Source organism: Sminthopsis crassicaudata, chromosome 3 (assembly GCF_048593235.1).
Source record: "Sminthopsis crassicaudata isolate SCR6 chromosome 3, ASM4859323v1, whole genome shotgun sequence".
NCBI classification, from domain to species: domain Eukaryota; kingdom Metazoa; phylum Chordata; class Mammalia; order Dasyuromorphia; family Dasyuridae; genus Sminthopsis; species Sminthopsis crassicaudata.
In genome coordinates, this window is record NC_133619.1 from 480,605,955 (window position 1) to 480,621,609 (window position 15,655).

The 15,655-nt window shown below is 34.8% G+C and overlaps 1 pseudogene; it reads right to left on the reverse strand.

Annotated features, from left to right (window-relative positions):
• Window positions 1–12,498: 12,498 nt before the first annotated feature.
• LOC141559708 (large ribosomal subunit protein eL24-like) lies at window positions 12,499–12,938 on the reverse strand (annotated as a pseudogene).
• Window positions 12,939–15,655: the final 2,717 nt, after the last annotated feature.

The window sequence follows — 15,655 nt, forward strand, 5'->3', positions numbered from 1 at the left end:
TTCTTTTACTTCCTGTTCCTAATAATGACTTACATCTTTCTATTGCACTAATAAAAGCCTGTGATTTTATATATATATACACACACACACACACACACACACACACACACACACATATCTATACACACACATATACATATATATACACACATACACATATCTATACACACACATATACATATATACTATATACATATATATACATAAATGTATATATTCACATATGTATGTATAATTATTCATATTTATAGAGTATGACCTTTGCAACTGTGCATTATGTTGAAATACTGCAGTGATTTGTTCTTCCTTAGGCTATAGGGACAGTTCTTCTGGAAGCCAAAAAATGCAATGTTTCCCCAAGTTGCTGTTTGATGTCTAAGTCTCTTCCTTCCTTCCTTCCCTGAGGATCAATCTCCAGAAAAAAAGGGAGAAGCCTTTGAGATTTTGATGGCATTCTACAGATATTACAAATCTCCCACAGTGAGGAAAGGCAACTTTTCTGCTGTACATGTTACAGCAAGAACGTGCTGTGTAAGCAGATGGGCTCTTTCGTTTACTGTGATGCCCTAAGGTCTGGAAACCAGGCAGGGAGTCGGAAGGAGCTGGCATCTACCCCCATCTGCCATGATGGTGTCAGTCCTAAAAAAGGCACCTGCTGTCCAGCCAGAAAAAACAAATGGACTTCAGGTTTTCCCTTTGCCACCTTGGGGCAGGATGAGTTGGCTCAAGATGGGGCAAGGGAGCATGCAGCCTTTCGTTTCAGAAAGCTGGTTCCTTTGGAGGCACCAAATCTATCTTTGGCTCTGTCACCAAGAGGAAATGATTAGACTTCAGAGTCTAATGAATCTCACTGCCTGGTAGGTTACTGAAAAATTGCTGGGCTATCAAGGGAGGGTTGGATTTTAAAGCATCTCTTATTGGCTGCCAGCCACTGTCTCACATACTATTGGAATTCAATATTAGCAATGACTTGCTGGAGACAGGAAGTGTCTGAAACTGCACTGTCTAGAAAAATGATGGCTGATGGGTTTCTCAGTAAATATGTAGAGTGAGGGGTCCCGTGGAATTCAAGCTGAGTAACTCTGAATGGTAATTAACTTGAATTTATTCTTGTTTTTCCAAAGCCAAGTCTGATCATCATGTGAAACTAATGTTTTTCATCAGTTGGAACTGCAAGGACTTTCCATTCATCCAGATCCTGCTGGAGAGCAAATCGGTGAACATGTGAGTGTATCATTTGGTAAATTCAACAAACTGTTCCTTAGTGTCTACTACATATAAAGCATTGTGTTAGATGCTCTAAGAGAATACAGAAAAATACACCATAATCTCTGTCCTGAAAGATACAATTATAATTGTAATTCAATTCTATTGGGAGAGCTAAGCCAGATACAAAAATTACTTTAGTGAAAATTAGAATATGCCAATGAATATAAAAGGGCTTACTATGTATGTGCCCAAGCAGTGGAGATACAAATAGAAAAGAAAGATATTCCCTGAAATTAAGGATCTTATGAGCTAATAAGAGGAAAGAAAACATATTGGGGAAGGTGAAAAATAATGATTTTGGGAAAGAGCCTCAAAACTTATCCCTTTCTTATCATGGGCTCTAGATGTTTATTTTGGAAAGTAAGGCAGCTACAAAAGAGGTAAGACAGAAGAAGCATGATCTGAGGGTAGGACTTTGGAGCTGAAATCCCTGAGAAGATCACAAAAGCATCAAGTTAAAGAGTATCTATTCTAATCCATTTTTCACATGGGGAAATGGCCTGCCTAGAGTCATGCAACTAATAAAGCTCAGAGATAATGTTTCATCCCAAGTCTTCCTGATCAAGATGAAGTAATTATTCATTATACTACAATGTAAGATACCACACTCCCTCTTATGTACATTTAAGAAGATTTCAAACTGACAAGAGATAAACCTTGAAAAGAAATCATTTCTGGATGGGGCAATAGAGTTTCAGAGTCAATTTACCTCTTAGTTCTAGGGGAAAGGAACAAGAATTTAAGTACCCACTATGTGCTAGTGATTTACTAAACACTTTACAAATACTGTCTCATTTTATCCTCAAAATAGTGCTGTGAGGTATCTGCTATTATGATCCCCATTTTACAGTGGATACATGTTTATAACTGAGGAAATTGAGAAAGGCAGAGATTGAGTAATATGCTTAGGATCACCAGTCAATAAGTAGCTGAGACTAGCTTTGAACTCAGATCTTCTCTGACTCTGACAATCTATTCACTGTACCACCTAGATGACTTCTAGGAGTTGCCACAGAGGTTTATAGGATTAGAGATTTAGAGTTGACCACTCTTTGTATAACCTAATTAAGGTGATCATCCCTTTCTCTTCTTGCTGTTGGCCATTTTTTCTTATTCATTCCCATCTAAGGCTCTAAGGCAATCAAGAATCACGTTCTGATATTTACACATTAATTCCAAAATTTGCAGCATCTCTCAATAATCTAATAATTAGCTTTGAGTTCCCACTCAATTTACTAAATATTATTTATTTTATAAATTGGAAAACTCTTATCTTCCTATAAGTATCTCTCTTTCTCTTGATATCTGTCTCTTTGTCTCTCTCTCCTTTTTTTCTCTCTCTCTCCTTTTCTCTCTCTCTCTCTCTCTCTCTTCTCTCTCTCTCCTCTCTCTCTCTCTCCTTCTCTCTCTCTCTCTCCTTCTCTCTCTCTCTCTCTCTCTCTCTCTCTCTCCTCTCTCTCTCTCTCTCCTCTCTCTCTCTCCTTCTCTCTCTCTCTCTCTCCTTTTCTCTCTCTCTCTTCTCTCTCTCTCCTCTCTCTCTCTCTCCTTCTCTCTCTCTCTCTCCTTCTCTCTCTCTCTCTCTCTCTCTCTCTCTCTCTCTCTCTCTCTCTCTCTCTCTCTCTCTCTCCTCTCTTTCTCTCTCTCTCTCCTTCTCTCTCTCTCTTTCTCCAAACATATATAGACACAGATACATATATAACTATATGCATCTCAAATTCCTTAGTATACTAAATGCCACAAGTTTAATATTAAGGTTACTAGTCGTAGCATTTATTAACAGTGTATAATAAATTATAAAATGCAGATATAAATAATTACTTAATAGTTATGGGAAAGATCATAGGCAAATTGCAATTTTATCAAATAAATTACAATTCATTAATTTTATTAATGAATGAATATTTATGAGCTATGTGAAACATCAGAGGCAAAATCTCTATAACTACTGATTTCTCCTCAGTTTGGGAAATAGTTCCACCCTCTCAGAATTCTTCACAGAATAACTAAAGTATTTTAAAAATTGATTTTATAATGTTTATTCACAAAATAAAAGTAAAAACGGTTTTCTCCGAAAAGAAGTTCTCTTCATCCTCTTTTTTCTTTCTTATTCAATCTTTCTTCAGCCATGAGAGGAAGTTTCTGCAGAAAGATTTTATTTATCATTTTAGTGGTTGATTTTTATTGTTGTTGTTTTAGCTTACAAAATTTTTTTATAATTATTTATTTATTTATAATATTATCCCTTGTATTCATTTTTCCAAATTATCCCCTCCCTCCCTCCACTCCCTCCCCCCAATGACAGGTAATCCCATACATTGTACATGTGTTACAATATAACCTAGATACAATATATGTGTGTAAATACCATTTTCTTGTTGCACATTAAGTATTAGCTTCCGAAGGTATAAGTAACCTGGGTAGATAGATAGTAGTGCTAACAATTTACATTCACTTCCCAGTGTTCCTTCTCTGAGTGTAGTTATTTCTGTCCATCATTGATCAACTGGAAGTGAGTTGCATCTTCTTTATGTTGAAGATATCCACTTCCATCAGAATACCTCTTCATACAGCATTGAAGTGTACAACGATCTTCTGGTTCTGCTGATTTCACTCAGCATCAGTTGATTTAAGTCTCTCCAAGCCTCTCTGTATTCCTCCTGCTGGTAATTTCTTACAGAGCAATAATATTCCATAACCTTCATATACCATAATTTACCCAACCATTCTCCAATTGATGGGCATCCATTCAACTTCCAGTTTCTAGCTACAACAAAAAGAGCTGTTTGGCTTACAATTTTGTTAATATTTTCTCTGATTTTCAGAATTTCTACTTTGGTGTTTAGCTAAAGTTTTTTTTAAGGTTTTTATATTTAGATTTTCAATTGCATTCTCAATTCATTGCTTTGCTTTGTCTTTCTAATATATTTGATTCTAACCAAATCATTTCAGCTTGTTTTCAATTCATGGGGAATTGTTTCTGTTTTTCCTCTTTCAATACTGAAAATGCAGGATGGTTGAATTGGCGTTCCTGCTCTTGCTCCCTCCCCTGCTCATTTGAATCTAACTTTCTTGAGAACAGAGATTGTTTCATTCTTTGTATTTGTATTCCCATAGTGTAGCATAATACCTGGCACATAGCAGGTACTTACTTAATGTTTATTAATAGATTAATTGACTGATTACCACACCTGATTTTGCTTACTACAATTATTTGACTTCTAGATTCTCCATCTAGTCTCAGGAGGCTTTGCTAAAACCTCTGACTTTTTTGTTATCAGATGGCTCTTATCCATAAATACATCATAGTTTATGGACAACAAAACATTATATTATTCAAGAGCTAACAATATTGACTGACCATTGGAATCTAGAGTACCTTCAGACATCTCAAGAGCTAAATTACTAAGTATTGGTAGGTACCTAATGTTCAACTAATTTGACTTTGATACTACCTATCCCCTTGAATATTAAATGCATTATTTCAGAAATCCAAATATTGAGAAGCAGTAATTGACTATCCTTTATAGAGTTTCCTATGTTTTAAAAGCTTCATAATTACCCAACCTTAACCAGATATGATATTATCCATTCAATCAACCAACAAGGGGATCGTTACACCAAAGTCCAATTGATTTGCCCTCTCCAAGGCCCTTTCCTGGCTCCAGAAAGGGGTTCTGTTTTAAAGAAGTTGCTCCAGCTGCATTGGCAGCTAGATATCAAAATGACCAGCATTGAAACTTATTACATTCCAACAAAATAAAATAATTCCTGTGGAAAATGGTCTTTGCCAAGCTAGAATTCTCGGAACAGGATTACTACATTGGAAAGTGTGATTGAATTTATAACAGATTCCTATGTCAAATAAGGCAACAACAAGCAAGCTTCTAGTTTGAGAGGAATCTCTTAGAAATGCATAAGACACTTGTGCTAACAAACTACCTACCCTTTAGACAATACTTGGCCTTTTTCTTGAACTATGGTGTAATGTGTGTATTTTGTGTGTGTGTGTCTCTATAGCAGGGGCCCTAACTAATTTCTATCATCTTCTCTATGATATCAGGTTGTTGTTTTTTTTCAAGTTCCATTAATGTATTTGCTTTTTCATTACATTTATAAATTATTGCTACTATCAAATTATTTCCCACCTGTAATGAAGCAAAATATCTCAGTAAAACTATTAATCTAATATCCTCATTTGAATGTGCACACAACATTCCACCCCTATACACTCCCCACCTCTCTGTTTTCTTATTAACAGAAACCTGTTTTCTCTCCCTCTAATCCTCTGGACAAAAAAAAAGTCTCAGTTTGCATTGTAGATCCATTTCCTATCCTTAAAAAATAAAATGTTTTATCATTGATCCTTTGAAATAACAAATGACCATTATATTGAATTTTTTGCTTTGAAAGTCGTTTGCTTTTACAATGTTATTAGTATAAATTGTTCTAGCTCTGCTCGTTTCATTCTTTCTCAATTTACAAACTTTCTCAAAATTATTCATTTATATAATACCGATGTTAAAATGTGAATTGCTCTTTATAGCATATATTCATATATGTCATATTCATATATTCATCATATTTATATACAACAATTTATTTAGCTATTCCTCAATTAAGAAACATACTGTTAGTTTCCACTTTGGGGCCTGAATTTATCTACAAATATTTTATGCATTAAAGATTGTTTCTATTTCCTTTGATCTCTTTTTTTGTATATGCTTAGCAGTGGGTTAACAGTGGGTCAACTGACTCACAGTTTAGTAACTTGCTGTATATAATTCCAGATTGCTTTCTGGAATTTGTTGTTTTCAGTTCTGTCCAACTCTTCATGACCCTATTTGAAGTTTTCTTGGCAAAGATATTGGAATGTTTGCCATTTCCTTTTCTAACTCATTTTAGAGATGAGAAAATAGATGTCCAGAATGATCATACCTATTTACAAATCCACCAATTGTATATCAATGCACCTGGTTTCTCATAGTCCTTTTGACATTTAGCATTTTCTGTTTTTTGTCATCTTCGCTAATTTGACATGATTTTTCAAAATACATGCACAGATAGTTTTCAATATTTACCCTTGCAAAACCTTGCGTTCCAACAGGATTGTGTTTTGATCAACTGTGATGGACTTGGCTCTTTTCAGCAATGAAGTGATTCAGCGCAATTCCAAAAGTCTTGTGAGAGAGAGAGACATCTGCATCCAGAGAAAGGACTATGGGGACTGAATGTGGATCACATCATAATATTTTCATTTTTTGTTTTTTGGTGTTGTTTGCTTGCTTATTTTTTTTATTTCTTATTTCCTCCCCTTTTGACCTGATTTTTTGTGCAACATAATAAATATGGAAATATGTTTAGAAGAATTGCACATGTTTAACCTATATTGGATTACTTGTTATTTAGGGAGGGGAGTAGGTGGAAAGGGAAGGAGAAAAAACTCAGAACACAATTTTTGCAAGAATTAATTTTTTCCTTTATTATTTTTAAAAATTTTTAAGGCTTTTTATTTTCAAAACATATTTTCAAAATTTTCAACATTCACCCTTGTAAAACTTTTTTGCTCCAAATGTTTTTCTCCCTCCCTTCTCCTCACCTAGATGGCAAATAAGCCAGTATTTGTTAAACATGTACAATTCTTCCATACATATTTCCATAATTATCATTCTGCACAAGAAAAATCAGACCAAATAAGAAAAAATGAGTAATAAAACAAAATGCAAGTAAACAACAACAAAAAAGTGAAGGGAATAAAACCTTTCAGCTGTAAAGTTCTGATCTTTAAGTTGGTAGAAAGAGGAAGGTCACTGTAGATGATCACTACATGATCAATAAGAAGTTAATAAAAGAAAAAGATTTTTGGTCTAGTGACCTTGAAAGTTTTTCAGAAACCTAATGTCCATCAATAGGGATCTGGCCAGAATTTGCAAGCAGAGAGGCCTTGTTTCCCTAGCAACCCAGCAGCAAGCCCCCCTCTTGGGGCAGACCAGCAACAAGATTCCCTCCTCCAAGAATGGCTACCAGAAAGATTGTAACCATAGCAATTCTGCCCACCTTTCAGACATTTGCAAGCATAATCTGAATGGGGATAAGTTAGAAATCTTCCCAAAACAATCAGGGGTGAAACAAAGATGCCCATATCATTTTTATTGTTTAATATTATATTAAAAATATTAGCTATAGCAATGAGAAAAGGGAAAGAAAGTAAAAATTAAAATAGACAGTGAGGAAACAAAACTGTCATTCTTTTCAAATGACATGATATTATATATAAAAAATCCTAGAATCAACTAAAAAACTGCCAGAAATTAATGGGCACATGATATAGACATAAAAGGTAATTCCACCAAAAATTAGGAGAGCAAAGAAGTTTGCTTGTCAGATCTGTGGAAATGAGAAGAAATTATGACCAAAAAGGAGATAGAGAACATTATGAAATGCAGGATGGTTAATTTTTATTACATTAATGTAAAAAAGGTTTTGCACAAATAAAGCCAACACAACCAAGATTAGAATAAATAAAGCAGAAGTCTGAGAAACAATTTTATAGCCAATGTTTCTGGTAAAGGCCTCATTTCTAAAAACATAGAAAACTGAGTAAAATTTATAAGAAAATGAGTCATTCTTTAATTGATAAATAGTCCAAAGATATCAGCATGTAGTTTTCAGATGAAGAAATTAAAGCCATTTGTAATCATATGAAATAAATGTTCTAATCATACCTATCAGATTGGCTAATAAGACAGAAAAGAAAAATGATAAATGTTGGAGAGGATGTGATAAAACATGCGTTATAGGTGGAGTCGTGATCTGACCCAACCATTCTGAAGAGAAATTTGGCACTATGCCCAAAGGACTTTGTAACTGAAAATTTCAAATGAAAATTTCAAAAACCCTTTGATCCCAGCAATACCACAACAAGGTCTGTATCCCAAAGAAGGCATAAAAAATGAAAATGTACAAAAATGTTTGTAGCAGCTTTCTTTATGGTGTCAAAGAATTAGAAATTAAGGAGATGACCATCAATTGGGAAATGGCGGAACAAGTTGTGATATATGAATGTAGTAGAATACTATTATGCTGTAAGAAATGATGAACAAGATTTCAGAAAAATCTAGAAATACTTCCATGATGAGTGAAGTGAGTAGAACCAAAAGAACATTGTAAACAATAACAGAAACATTATGCAGATGATCGACTTTGATAGACTTTGCTCTTCTCAGCATTACAATGATCTATGATAATTTTAAAATACTCATAATAGAAAATGCTATCCACATCCAGAAAAAGAACTATTCAGTCTAAATGCAGATTGAAGCATGATCTGTTTGTTGTTTTATGTTTTTTTCTGATTCTTCTTTTATAACATGACTAATGTGGAAATATGTTTAATATGTTTGTATATCTATAATACCTATACGATTAATTACCATCTTGGAGAGGAAAGAGTTGAGGGAAGATAAAAAAAATGGAAATCAAAATATTACATAAAGAAATGTTAAAAACTAATAAATAAAATTTTAAATGACAAAAAAATTAATTTAAAAAATAAGACAAATATAGACAATATAAAATACCTGGGAGTCTAGCTTCCAAGACAAATCTAGGAGCTTAATGAACACAACTATAAAACATTTTTCACATAAATAAAATCAGATCTAAACAACTGGAAAAAATATTAATTGCTCGTGCAATTGGCAGAGCCAATATAAAAAAATTATAATATTACCTAAATTAATCTATTTTATTTCAGTGCCATATAAATGAAACTATCATAAAAATTATTGTTTAGAGCTAAAAAAAAAACTTAACAAATTTTATCTGGAAGAACAAAAATTCAAGGATAACAAAGGCATTAATGAAAACAAAATGCTACAGAAGGTGGCTTAGAAGAGGTCTAGCCATACCAGATCTCAAGCTGTATTATAAAGAGGTAATAATCAAACTAATCTGGTATTCAATCAAACTCACAAGAAACTATTTTACTGACCTTGCAAAAATAAAAACAAAATTCATCTGAAGGAACAAAAGGTCAAGAATTTCAAGGGAATTAATGGGGAAAAAAAGCAAATGAAGGTGGCCTAGTTGTACCAGATCTAAAACTATATTATAAAGCAGTGGTTATTAAAGCCATTTAGTACTGGCTAAGAAACAGAGTAGTTCATCAGTGGAATAAGTTAGGTTCACAGGACAAAATAATAAATGACTATAGTAATCTAGTGCTTGACAAACCCAAAGACCCTTGCTTTTGGGATAAGAATTCACAATTTGACAACAATTACTGGGAAATTTGGAAACTAGTGTGGCAGAAACTAGGAATTGATCCACACCTAACACCATATACCAAGATAAGGTCAAAATGGGTAAATGATTTAGACATAAAAATGATATTATACACAAATTAGAAGAACATAAGATAGTTTACCTCTCAGATCTGTGTGACCAAAGAAGAATTAGAGATCATTATTGATCACAAAATACATAATTTTGATTACATTAAGTTTAAAAGGTTTTGTACAAACAAAACTACTGCAGACAAGATTAGAAGGGAAGCAGTAAATTGGGAAAACATTTTTACATTCAAAGGTTCTGATAAAGGCCTCAATTCTAAAATATATAGAGAATGAGCTCAACTTTATAAGAATTCAAGCCATTTTCCAATTGATAAATGGTCAAAGGATATGAACAGACAATCTTCAGATGAAGAAATTCAAACTATTCATATGAAAAGGTTCTCCAAATCACTACTGATCAGAAAAATGCAAATTAAGACAACTCTGAGATTCCACTCCACACCAGTCAGATTGGCTAAGATGACAGGAAAAGATAATAACGAATGTTGGAGGGCATGTGGGAACACTGGGATACTGATATATTGTTGGTGGAACTATGAACAGATCCAACCATTCTGGAAAACAACTTGGAACTATGCGCAAAAAGTTATCAAACTGTTCATACCCTTTGACCCAGCAGTATTTCTACTGGGATTATATCCCAAAGAGATCTTAAAGGAGGGAAAGGGACCTCCAGGTGCAAAAATGTTTGTGGTAGCCCTTTTTGTAGTGGCAAGAAGTGGATACCCATAAATTGGAGAATGACTAAATAAATCATGGTATATGAATGTTATGGAATAGTATTGTTCTGTAAGAAATGACCAAGAGGGTTATTCCAGAGAGGCCTGGAGAGACTTACATGAACTAATGCTGAGTGAAATGAGCAGAAATGAACATTATACATGGCAATAACAAGACTATATGATGATCAGTTCTGATGGACATAGCTCTCTTCAACAATGAGATGATTTAAACCAGTTCCAATTGTTCAGTGATGAAGAAAGCCATATACACCCAGAAAAAGGCCTGTGGAAACTGAGTATGGACCACAACATAGCATTTTCACTCTTTCTATTGATGCTTGCTTGCATTTTGTTTTCCTTCTCAGGTTTGTTTTTTTCTTTCTAGATCCATTTTTCTTGTGCAGCAAGATAACTGTATGAATATATGTATATATATGCATATATATATATATACACACACACATATATATATATATTGGATTTAACATATAATTTAACATATTTAACATGTATTGGACTATCTACAATCTGGGGATAAGGTGGGGGGGAAGGAGGAAAAAATTTGGAACAGAAAGTTTTGCAAGAGTCAGTGTTGAAAAATTACCTATGCATATGTTTTGTAAATAAAAAGCTTTAATAAAAATTAAAAAAATAATAATCTGGTATTGGCTAGGAAATTGAGTCATGGATCAATGGAATAGATCAGGTACAAATTACATTATAACAAATGACCATGATAATTTAGGATATGATAAATCTGAAGTTTCAAGCTTTTGGAGAAAAAAACAAAACTTATTTTGACAAAAACTGAAAAGAAAAATAGAAAACAGTATGGCAGAAACTACTCACTGTAACCAACAACTCACACTGTATACCAAGCTAAGGTCAAAATGGATTTACACATAAAGGGTGATACCATAAGTCAATTAAGAGATCATGGAACAGTTTATCTGACAGAAATATGTGTAAGAGAAGAATTTCTGAGCAAAGAATATATAAAGAGCATTACAAAAAATAATTTCAAATATATAAAATTTTAAAGTTTGTTCCACAAACAAATTCATTGCAACCAAATTAAAAGAAAAGCAGAAAACTGGGGGGGGGGGGAATGGAATTTTGCAACAAATATTTCTGATAAAGACTGCATTTCTCATATACATAGAAAACTGAGTCAAATTTATAAAAAAGTACAAGTCATTCCCCCAAATGAAAAATGTTCAAGGGATATGAACAGGCAGTTTTCAGACAAGAAGTCAAAGCAGTCTATAGTCTTATTAAAAAAAAAAAAAAAAAAGCTCTAAATCACTATTGATTAGAGACATGCCAATTAAACTGTTCTGAAGTACCACCTCATATCAATCCAATTAGCAATGCAAAAAAAGGAAAATGATAAATGTTGGAGGAGATGTGGGAAAACTGAGACATTACTGCATTATTGGTAGAATTGTGAACTGATCTAATCCTTCTGGAGAGCAATTTGAATCTATGTCAAAGGATTATGAAACTATGCATACCCTTTGATCCAGCAATGCTACAGATAAGTCAGTTGAAGTCTAATGAAGTGAATAGAACCAGGAGAATGTTGTACATAGTGACAGCAATATTGTTCAATAAAGAATTTAGCTATTCTCAGTAATACACTGATCCAAGACAATCACAAAAGACTAATAATGAAATATACTGTCCACCTCCAGAGAAAGAGTTTATATTGATTGAATACAGACTGGAGCATGCTATTTTTCACTTTCTTTCTTTCTTTTTCTTTTATTTGAGTCTTTTTGTAAATGTTTTACATGATTGCATGTGTATAACCTATGTCTGCTTATCATCTCAGGGAGAGGGAAGAGTAGAAAGGGAAGAAGAAATAGAATACAGAACTCAAAACTTTAAATATTTTTTTAATTGGGGGAAAATAGGGTTTTGAAGGAAGTTATTTTCTTTAATCATTTTGGGGTGGAGAGACAATTGGAGTTAATTGACTTGCCCAGAGTCACATAGCTAGAAAATATCTTAGGCATTTAAAGTCAGGTCTTTCTAACTTCAGAGCTAATGCTCTATAAACTGCACCACCTACCTGCCCCTATTTTTTTTAAGTTGCTTTAAAGTTTACTCTACTTACTTGAATTAAATAAACAATCAACATTTTCCACCAACTAAGGTGCAGAAACTTTCACAGGCTTCACAATTTTAGTTTAGGTGTTGTCTTTGTATCAGTCTTAGCAATGGATGCAGGTGTTTAGTTGCTTGCTTGGCCTTTTTTGCTTCCTTGACAGCTTTGATGGCTTATTCTCATTGGGCCATTTACACTTCTGGTTTCTGGTTTCTGTTGGCCATTATATCAGCAACAGAAGCTGCAGTGTCGGCCCTCTCAAATTTAACAGCCTGGCAAGTTCATTTCTTTTGAATCTCTTCCCACTGTCTCTTTTTTGTGCTTTCTTCTATAAAGACCAGCCCAATTGATCTGCTGATTAAAAGGAATGCAGACTTGCACTTTCCATTCAAAAATTAGAAAACTTCCAATCTGTGCCATGTAGCAATTTTCATGCCCAGGCTAGATCTTGTACCTGCTGAAGCCACACAGTTCGAATTTCATGGTGCAAACAGCAGGAAGATGGAGAAAAGGAAGAGCTCCCTGTTTTCTTCTTGAATATTTTATAAGAAAGTATTCTAGGCTTTTATATTTGGATAATATCTTCTTGCATATTAGTTATTTTGGAGGATGGGAACATTTGTTTTCAAACTAAAATTTCTCTAGATTATTCAATGTGTCTTTTTCTGTGTGTTTGCTAAACATTTTCACCCTAGGAAAAAGTTTGCTTTGTCTGATTCATTAGGGTCCAATCTATCAAAATGTGTTTCCTTCATCAATAATCCTAGGTCATAAGAACACTAGGTTTGTTTTCATCTACAGCTACATTCTCAGGTCTACAACACTGTATAGCAAGAGTTCTTAAATTTTTTTATATCACTTGTCTCTTGGACCATTTAAATAAATGAAGGGAATATTGAATCTGTAGGTTAATCTAAATAAAGATGTAATATCTTCCTATCCAAATTTTTGGATTCTAAAATATTTTAGGAGGGTTCAGAGATGCAAAAGAGGAAAAAATACTTTTAAGAGCATCTGTGGTAAGGGTGTGGTACCCTATGTGAACAGAAGGAGGAAAGAAGGAGGAAAAGGAGGGAAAGAGAGGAAGAGGGAAGAAAGGAAGGAAGGAAGGAAGGAAGGAATTCTATCTATGGAGTAACTAGACTACAGGTTAAAAACTCTTGCTGTAAAGGAAGTCTACACCCAAGTTCTTTGATTGTGTTACAATATTCAGCTAATCAACAATAGGAGTTTTGTTTTTAAGATTCACCACCTGAGACTACTGGAGATTCTACATCTATTATGATGTCCACTGCTACATGAGTACATGTAGAGTCTCTGCCTATAACAAGAACCCTAGAATAAGGTTCACATGCTTCCTCTCCTATTTGCAGGCCCTAGTTAACATCCCATTCATGATACTACAGGTCAGAAGCCATCTCTTTTCTGCTTGCCACTCCTAGTCAAGTAGTCAGTTAAGTCAATCGATAAACTTTATTAAATGCATACTGTGTAGCAGACATTGTGCTAAATATTGGGGATACAGAGAAAGGCAAAAATACAATTTCTGAGCTCAAGAAGCTTGCATTCTGCTGAGGGAGACAACATGTGAATAATAATATATCTATACCTATGATAGATAATTTCAGAAATGAGGCATTAGCATTGGATGCATGAGTAAAAAAAGCCTCCCATAGAAAGTAGATTTTGAGCTAAATCCTGAAAGAAGAAGAAAAGGAGAAGGTGAGGGTACTGAGACAAACTAATTATACCTCTGTTACCTCCAATCCAGACCATGAGGACAACTGTATTTTCTGCAGTTGCACTGCAGCATCAGATAGATGTCGTTATCCAGAATACTACTCTTCACAAGACCACATTTTTGCCCCTTGTTTTTCTTACCCTTTACCTTAGGAAAGCAGTCCCAACTATACATGATTTTCCAGGGAAACTGAAAGCCACCCAAGTTGATTTCCAAGTCACTTTCCAAGAAATTAAGGTACCCTATAAGCTATTTGCCACCTGGCATCTCACACACACACACACACACACGCACACACACACACACACACACACACAAGCCTTGTCAGGTGGGGGATTAGGAGGACATTTACTTGCAAGGTCATTCTCAAATAGCTCTCATAGAAGCCGGATGCCAGTTACACTGGACTATGGCCAGCAACACAGATAGAAACGGAGATTTCCCTGGGAGCAGAAGGGCGTGGGGCTTGTGGCTTGGGTCAGCTTCCATGACCTGTACTTGTAAAGGAATTCCAGTGCTGTTACTCCACAAAATCCACACCCTAGATCCAGGCCCCAGTCCAGGGGAAAACCATTCACATCTAATCCTCGCTCCCTGAATCTTAACTCCAATAACATGTTGAGAGGTACAGGGTAGTTGGGTCACTGTACCTTGTCATCTTGTCCCAACATATCTATAACCACTTGTCTCTGCAGTGCAGTATGGCATAGGTACTGCTTGTGATTTTGGTTTCCCCTTCTGTCTCTCTCCATCAGTGTCATGCTCTTCTCTTGGCATCATATTTCAGCTGACTCAGCATGCACTTGGAACTGGCAAGACTAGCATCTTTGAGACTGGCTACCTTAGTTTCCCATTTTCCCCTTGCAAATAGCCAGACTTCCTGCTCCTAAAGACAGTCAGTGAAAACTTGCTTCCTTTGGCTGCTTTGGCTTATACCCCAGTTGACCTTGATTAATGACTTATTGTGGCTCCTTTTCTGCCCAGACTCAGCTTCCCTGCAAATTTACTGGCCAGCTTAACCCTTCCCTTTTCACTGCTTTCTAGCCAAATTTAGACAGTCTACATTTCTCTTCCTTAATTAGATGCTTTATTAAATGTTTACTGAAATGAGACTAGAGCTTTCCCTGTATCTGTTTCCTTAGTGTGTCAGTAATCTTAAAAGTCCATGATCTCAGTGGGAGCACCCTCAATGGGCTTTGAAGTGAGAGTACCTGGGTTCAAACTCTACCTTTGTTACTTAATATTGGGATGACTGTACTGTACAAGTCACTTATCCAAAAATTAGGGGACTTCCACTCTAAGTCTATGAACCATGATCAAATCCAGATTTTCCTATCTCATTTCTGTTTTGCATTCTAAGTTTTTAGTAATTGACCTCTGGTCCACTGGGCTAGCACCATAATGTTCTTCTTTCTAAATAAGATCCTCTATAAACATGTTTTGTTTTTTTTTTGCCAAT